This window comes from Arachis hypogaea, chromosome 7, assembly GCF_003086295.3.
Source record: "Arachis hypogaea cultivar Tifrunner chromosome 7, arahy.Tifrunner.gnm2.J5K5, whole genome shotgun sequence".
Classification (NCBI taxonomy): Eukaryota; Viridiplantae; Streptophyta; class Magnoliopsida; order Fabales; family Fabaceae; genus Arachis; species Arachis hypogaea.
Window position 1 is genome coordinate 21,163,170 of NC_092042.1, and position 8,590 is coordinate 21,171,759.

General features: G+C 36.2%; 1 long non-coding RNA gene across 1 annotated transcript; it reads left to right on the forward strand.

The window, feature by feature from the left end:
* The first annotated feature begins 1,430 nt into the window (after positions 1–1,430).
* LOC112702752 (uncharacterized) lies at positions 1,431–7,654 on the forward strand. Its single transcript, XR_003154253.3, has 3 exons — positions 1,431–2,240; positions 2,340–2,475; positions 7,459–7,654. It is a non-coding gene; the product is annotated as an uncharacterized lncRNA (long non-coding RNA).
* Positions 7,655–8,590: the final 936 nt, after the last annotated feature.

Consider the following 8,590-nt stretch of genomic DNA (forward strand, 5'->3'; position numbering starts at 1 on the left):
TTGACTCTCCCATAAGGACGATATCATCGGCAAAAAGCATGCACCATGACACAAGCTCTTGGATGTGCTCTATGAGTACTTCCAAGACTAATGTGAAAAGGTATAGACTTAAGGATGATCCCTGGTGTAATCCTATACCAATAGGGAATTCCTCCGTCACACCACCTTGAGTCTTCACACTAGTTGTGGCTCCATCATACATGTCTTTAATTGCCCGAATATATGCGATCTTTACTCTCCTCTTTTCTAAAACTTTCCATAAGACCTCCCTTGGTACCCTATCATACGCTTTTTCCAAATCAATAAACATCATATGTATATCCCTTTTATTACTACGATAACTCTCCATCATCCTTCTTAATAGGTATATCGCTTCAGTGGTAGATCTTCCTGGCATAAATCCAAATTGGTTCTCTGTTACTTGTGTCTCTTTTCTCAACCTCCGTTCTATCACCCTTTTCCATAACTTCATAGTATGACTCATAAGCTTAATCCCTCTATAGTTTCCGTAACTTTGTATATCCCCCTTATTCTTGTAGATAAGTACCAAGGTGCTCTTTCTCCGCTCATCAGGCATCTTCTTTGACCTTAAAATCTCATTAAAAAGCTTGGTTAACCAGTTGATGTCTTTTTCTCCAAGACCCTTCCAAACCTCAATTGGGATATTATCAGGTCCTACTGCCATGCCATTTTTCATCTGCTTTAGAGCCTCTTTTACCTCGAAGTCTCGAATCCTTCGATAGTAGTCAAAATTTTGATCTTCTTCCCTTGTGCATAATCGACCAAGGCTCGGAAGAGTCTTCTGTCCCTCATTAAATAACTTGTAGAAGTAGCTTTTCCACCTTTCATTAATCTTCTCCTCTTGAGCCAACACCTCTCCATCCTTATCCTTTATGCACTTAACCTGATCCAAATCTCTCGTTCTTTTTTTCCGACTCTTTGCGATTCTATATATACCTTTTTCTCCTTCTTTCGTACCCAAAGACTGGTAGAGACCCTCATATGCTCTTGTTTTTACTTCACTTACAGCCACTTTTGTCTCTTTCTTAGCCGCCTTATATTTTTCCCAGTTATCTGCATTGCGGCATAAAGACCACTCTTTAAAGCATTCCCTTTTTATCTTTATCTTTTCTTGTATACTCGCATTTCACCACCAGGACTCCTTGTCTCTTGGTCCTATTCCTTTAGATTCACCAAAACTTTCTTTTACTGTTCTTCTAATAACTTCTGCCATCTTCCTCTACATCTCTTTCACGCTTCCATTCTCAATTATAAAAATTGGCTAATATAAAAATTAATTATAAAGATTAAATTATAAAAATTATAAAGATTAAATAACAATTTTTTAATTATAAAGATTAAATTAAAATTTTGATAAAATTATAAAGAGCGATTTGTGTTCAATGGTTTCTTTCCGAAGTGATGAAAGATTATATTGCTAGAAAGTTGTAGCCAATTTCATGAAGAAATTTCAATAAATTAAAGTGGACTATGGTCTATATTATATTGTCTGATATGGATGAAACCTACACATTCATTGACATCAACCAGATTTTTGCCGGGAGAGAAAAAGAATCTCACACGGAAACAAGTTCTTCCGTGAAAATTTTAGACGAGGGAGGGGTACGGCATACATAGATTTTATTATTGATTAGGAAGATATATATTGGTTGTTATTTAAACGTTCACTATTAAATTAAGAGCGTTACATCCTTTATTATATGGACAATTTTTTTTCAAAGTGAAATAGACTTTTATTCATTGAATTGGAATGTTTGGGCTACGATGATCTCATAGTAGGATAAAAAAGGTAATACCATTACAAAATTATATAGAAATACAGTGTAATAAAAAACAACAACTTTAAACTTCAATAGAAAGAGAAAGTAAGTTTTAATGCTTTTTCTCTCTTCAAAGTTCACAGGCTCTTCGAAAGTCAGAAGCACCAAGTGCAGCGGCCGTAATGATTGGCTGCAATGTTGCAAGTTCTTCTTTGAAAGTGAATCTATTACGTGCTTTTCATATCTCCCATAAAAGATATGCAATTGTTATTGTTGCTTATCTTCTATTTTTGGCGTTCTTCGTCTTCTCAATGAGTTCTAACTACCTTGCCAAAAATTCAAATTTGATTGTAGTTCAGGAATTCCAATACAAGTTTAGTCATATTATCTATGACTTTTCACACCGAACCAAACAGTGGCTGACAGATTCATTTTTCTCTTCGCAGCGGCGACAAGTTGGTGATACTCTCTGGATTCGTTCATAAATTCTTACATTTAATGGAAGTCTATTTGCATAGATTTTCAAAGGAGTAACCTAACTTTCGGTTGATATTGTAGGTCTCAAATGATATTCCAGAGTCTTTTCATTGCGAATTAAGTTGAAAGCTGCTCTAGAGGGGGTGGTAGAACTAAAATGCTATTGAGTATCTTGATGCTACTGCATGTATAATTACTGTTCTTCTCTCTTGGCCAGGTTAATAAGTCTCTGTCTCCTTTAATTTTTGTCTGTATTATGGTTTGAGCAATTTTTGGATTGAACTGTTGAAAAACTAGTTGTTGATTCTATTTTTTCTCTGTGATCATAAGTTGTTCAACCCATAATAGTTGTGAGTCTGGATTAGGTGTACCTATGGTTAACAGGGAAGGGAGATTTTTAATCCATGAGTCCTCCATAATCTTAAATGGAATGCCTCTTCCTATCTTCCATTTGACACCCTTTTCCCAAATTTTGTGACCTTCTAGTAAACTCTGCCAACCCCAAGAGGGGTTGGTTCCAACCTCTGCTCTAAGTAAGGAGGAATATTTGAAGTATTCGCTTCTGTACACTTGATAGATTAATGAATTAGTGGTCGTTAGTAATCTTCATCCTTGTTTCCCAGGTATAGCTAGATTAAAAGCTCGCAAGTCTTTAAACGCAAGGCCCCTTGATTCTTAGGTCTGCAAACAGTGCTCCACTTAATCCAGTGCATTCTTCTCTCTGAATCTCTTTGTCCCTACCAGAATTGCATGATCATATTGTGTAACTCCTCCGCCAATGAATCTGACAACTTAAAGTAACTTAGAGTATATATAAGCACTGTAGTTGCAACTGCTTTAACAAGCACTTCTCTACTACTCACTGACAAAAAAGATCATTTTCAATGTTGAAGCTTACTTGAAACTTTGTCTTTAATGTAGTTGAATGTAGCTTTCTTTGATCTGTGTATCATCAAAGGTAAACCAAGGTACTTGTCTTGCTTTCCTACATTTGGGACCTGAAGTATGGCTGCCAAGTTCTCTCTAGTGTCAGTAGGAGTGTTGCAACTGAAGAAAATCGAAAATTTGTCTCGATTGGTTGCTTGTCCATTGAGTAGAGAGTAAGTATTAAGAATAGACATTAGGTTTTGACAATCCTCCACGGAAGCTCTGCGAAATAGTATAGAGTCATCAGCAAAGAATAAGTGAGTAAGCGTTGGGCATCTGCGGTTAAGTCTTGAACCCACAATATCGTGTCTCTGTTCTCCTCTGTGAAGCAGATGAAAGAGTCCTTTTGCATAAAAAAAACAATAGGCAGGGGAAACAGTATCATATTCCCGCAATTATAACACCCTAACTTTTAGCACGTCATAATCGTACAAAAAGTAAGACGTTACTAACCTATTTTTCTTATTTACTATTTAATATTGAGTCTTTAGTTCGATATCGCGTTTTAATTTTTAAGAAAATTTTAGAAAATTTTGTTTTTATTAATTAAAATCATTCATCAAAGAACACAAGTAATAATAATCACATAATTATTAATAATGATAATATTATACAATAGGATTCAAATGAGACTCGGATACAATTCCTATTCCTCTGTATAAAATAAAATCTTAAATGACAAAGGCGAGGGAATTCTATGAAAGCAACTCAACTCATAAACTTAACTCAAATAAAACTAATAATCGCCCGCAACTTCAAACTGAGTCTTCAGACCTATGTCACTGAAAGGGTGGACGATTTTGGGGTGAGACAAATCACACGTTCTAAGTAGGAAATGGGAATACCATAAAAGTAATGATTAAGATGCAAATAATTAACTTTACTTAATAAAACTATTTTTATCAAACATTTGAAAATACTTTTTAATTTTACTTTAGATAATTAATTACTTTCTTTAAATTTTCGAAGTTAAAGCAAATCTCAATCACAACCTCAGTTCCCAATCACAGAGAAACAATAGCACAAGAAACAGATCAACACACAAACAAATTGCAATAAGACAAACATCACAATCACAGAGAAACAAGATAAGCAAACATAATCAAATGCGTAAGACCCAAGATTTTCAAATAAATCTTATTATGAGTTAATTTGAATTTATTTATTCATTAGAAATTTTATTTTTAGAAATTATTTTATTAAAGCTAATTAAATCCGGTTTTGATAATTAATTAGAATTTTACCTAATTTTATAATTATTGAATTATTTTCTATATTTAAATTACAAAATTAGTAGTTATGGAATGGTAAGAATTTTTATGTGATTTAATTCAAATAATTGATATTTCTATGATTTAATACTTCAAGTTTTAGGAATAAAGAAAATAAATCTTATTATCTTATAAATTCAATTAAAGAATTTGATTTTAAATCAATTAGTATTTTAATACAACAAATAATATTTTAGAATAACGTTGAAGAATAAATTAGATTTCAAATTAACACTCTAAACCCTAATTTGATTAAAATTAACCAAATCCAAATTAATCCCCAAATTTCTAATTTCATACACAAACCCTAACCTTAATTTTACCCTGATCCTTACCCACACTCACCGCCACTCACCGCCACTCACCCTATTCCCCCTTTCCCCAAACACATACGCAACAAACAGAGAGAAAGAAAGAAACGGCAAAAAGGAAAGGGAGAAAATGGGAAAGGAAAAGGGACGAGATGGGGAAACAGAGGAAGAAGAAGAGGAGAGTGGGGGAGGAGCCGTCACCGCCTTGCTGCTGCTTCGCCGCCAATACGCTCTGCCGCGTCACCGCCAAACTCGCCAAACCGCGTCGCCATTAGAGGCCAGAATCGAGAGAAAGTGAGATCCGAGAGAGAGAGGAAGAGAGGGAAGACAAGCCGGAGCTGGTGGGCTGTTTGCCGCTCCTCGTTGCGGCTGAAGCCGTCGCCGCCGTAGCTGCATCTGCACCGTCGTGCTTCTTGGTTGATGTTGAGCAGAGCCATGAGAAAGAGAAGGTTCGCGGATGAGAGATGCGCGAGGAAAGAGGGACCTTCGCCGTCATTGTCCTATCTCAACCTGGTGCCACCTCGTCACATGCAACGCCGTCAAACTCTGTTCACCGCCATCGACGTCGATCTGAGGAGAGGGAGAACGATGAAGAGGAGCTGACGGGAGAGATAGCGTGCACGAAGAAGAGGGAGAGAGATCTGAGACCGAGCTGGTTCCGTCACCGTCGTCTGCCTCCGTCACGGCTGAACTGGTGTGCCCTGTGCTTTCTCCTATGTTTATGCCAGAGCTTCTGTCATCGATGTCAGAGTTCTATGGCTGCTGGAACCACCGCCGAGGCTACTGCTGCTTGGCTCATCCGGTTCTTCTTAGTTACGGTAAGTAGTTTCATTTTGAAAAGTTCTTTAGTCACTATTCTGTTATCTTACGCTAAGGTTTTGCGGTGTTATTTGTTATAAGTTTGAGTTTCGGTTATTATATGTTGTGAATAGAGGAGTTGTGGCTGCCACGAAAATGGTTAGGGGCTGAGGTTGCGGTTGCTGCTGATCACAGGTTGAGAGGAAAGGTTTTCTTTGATGCGTTTGGTTTGTGGGTTTCGACTTTCCGAGGTAGGGGCGTTTCATTAAACTCATTTTTATTCTTAAGAATTGTTATAAATTGATATTAAAGCGAATGAATATTTTTGGGATTATGGAGTCTTACAAATTGAACTGAGTTGCCTTGAATGAATATGATTGCTTACTTGACTGTGACTATTTCTGAATATTGAGTTGGTATTGAGATAGTGAATGAAAGATTAATTTGAAAATCTGATTCGAATGTGTATCAAGTATAATTTGAGAATTGCAAAATGATTAAAGTTAGAATTAGTTTGATTTTGGAAAAAGATTTGAGATTTGTGAATGACTTGGGTTTGAGAATGAATTGGAAAGAGTTTGAGAAAATGTTAGTTGACTTTGTTGGAAACGAATTGAAAGCTGGAAAAGATTATAATACTGGAAGTGCGCTTGATTGGTTGAAAAATGAATTTAAATTGAAAATGGTTTGATATATTGAAGTTGATCTGATTTTGAATTGAGTTGAAAGTAGTTTAAGAAATGATTTTGTTGGGACCTAGAAAGGGTGGCAGAGTTTGAGTTTTAGAGGAGATGCTGCCAAAATTTTATAAAATTGGAAGTTTCGTTCGAAGTAATTATTTAAAAAGATTTGGATTTTAAAAATTATATGTTTTAAGATTGATCTATTTAGTAAAGAAAGGATTATGTTTTGAGTTGAGATTGTTGATGAACGGAATGGAAAGAAGGATGATAAGGACTGATTTTGAAATATGATTTTTGAATGAATTTGGAAATGAGATTTGGATTGACATATGATGATGTTATTGAGAATGACTTAGACATTGATGAATGTCGAATGAATTATTCAAAGGTCTTATGAAATTGAATTCTCTGAGATACGAGTTTCCCTGGGTAGACGCAGTGGCTTGCCACCACTTGCTCCAGGTTGAGACTTGATACTCTGTTGACCTTACGACGTAAGGATGACCGAGCACTTATAAATTCCCAAGAATGGTACCCCTATTGAGCAATTTGATGTGTGTGTGTGTGTGTGTGTGTGTGTGTGTGTGAGAGAGAGAGAGAGAGAGAGAGAGAGAGAGAGAGAGAGAGAGAGAAAAAGCTATGCATAGACTCATGGGGATGCGCATCGGGGGACAGTCCAATGGTTTAGCAAACCGAACTTGTCGGGTTGGCTGTATAACCGACAGATGAGCTCATTAGCCATAGGACAGGTATGCATCATATGCATTTGTATGCTTTGCTTGGGTTTGAATTTGTTTTGGTTTGCCTAATTGTTAAACTGTTCTTAACTGCTACCTGAACTATTTGCTGTAACGGCTACCTAAACCTATGCTTTCCTTGTCTGTTTTGCCTGTGTTTGACCTGGTGTGCAACTTTTGAGAATGAGCTTTGGTGCTGAATTGATGTTTGTGTTGATTAATTGCATGGTTAGTTTCTGGTTAAGATTTTCTTATAAGAAAAGAAAGGTTTTGGTTTTCTGAAAGATTAAATATTGTTTCTTTGAAAGGGTTTTGAATAATTAACTGTTGGGTTTTAAAAAGAGTCATAAGGCTATGATAATCACTAAGCTTGAAAATAGTTTTCTTATTAAATATCTTCTTATGACAATTCTGAAATTCCGTGGTGAAACCGTGTGGTTAGGTTCTCACCCCCTACAGCTTTACCTTTTCAGGAATCGGATGAAGGAGCATAATGAAGAGTTATACCACGTTATTGTATTAATTAGAAAATTTTTCTTCCTTCGTCTTTGTTATTACAATTTTGTAAGAGGGATAGGAGTTATATGTTTAATTTGTATATAACATTATAAGCTATTATGTAAGAAGTCTTATATATGAATCTATGCCTGTTTGTTTTTTTTAGATAAAGTATCTTATTTCCGGTTTTCAAAGAAATCAACGATGCAATTTCGAATCGAAGGCTCCTATTTTATTACTAAGTATATCAAATTGTCGTAATACTTCTTGCTATCAGAGTAGCACAACCGGAAGTATGACATTCTGATAGTGAGGGTGTTTGATGAGCGGATAATTTATACGCTTTTTGGCATTGTTTTTAGGTAGTTTCTAGTATGTTTTAGTTACTTTTTAGTATATTTTTGTTAGTTTTTATGAAAAATTCACATTTCTGGAATTTACTATGAGTTTGTGTATTTTTTTGTGATTTTAGGTATTTTCTGGCTGAAATTGAGAGACCTGAGCAAAAATCTGATTCAGAGGCTGAGAAAGGACTGCAGATGCTGTTGGATTCTAACCTCCCTGCACTCGAATTGAATTTTATAGAGCTACAAAAACCCAATTAGCGCGCTCTCAATTGCGTTAGAAAGTAGACATCTTGGTCTTTCCAGCAATGTATAATAGTTCATACTTTTCTTGAGACTTGATGGCCCAAACTGGCGTCTAAATGCCCACCAGAGACACTTTTCTGGCATAAAACGCCAGAACTGGCACTAAAGCTGGTGTTAAACGCCCAAACTGGCACCCAAGCTGGCGTTTAACTCCAAGGATGGCCTATGCAAGTAAAAGCTTCAGAGCTCAGCCCAAACACACAACAAGTGGGCCCTGGAAGTGGATTTCTGCACTATCTACTCATTTTCTGTAAACCCTAGTAACTAGTTTAGTATAAATAGCACTTTTTATTATTGTACTGGGGTCTTCTCTCCCTGTTTTCGAATTCTTATGCCATTTGGGAGGCTTGCCATTCGGCCATGCCTAGACCTTTCGTTCTTATGTATTTTCAACGGTGGAGTTTCTACACCTCATAGATTAAGGTGAGGAGCTCTGCTGTTCCTCATGAATTAATGC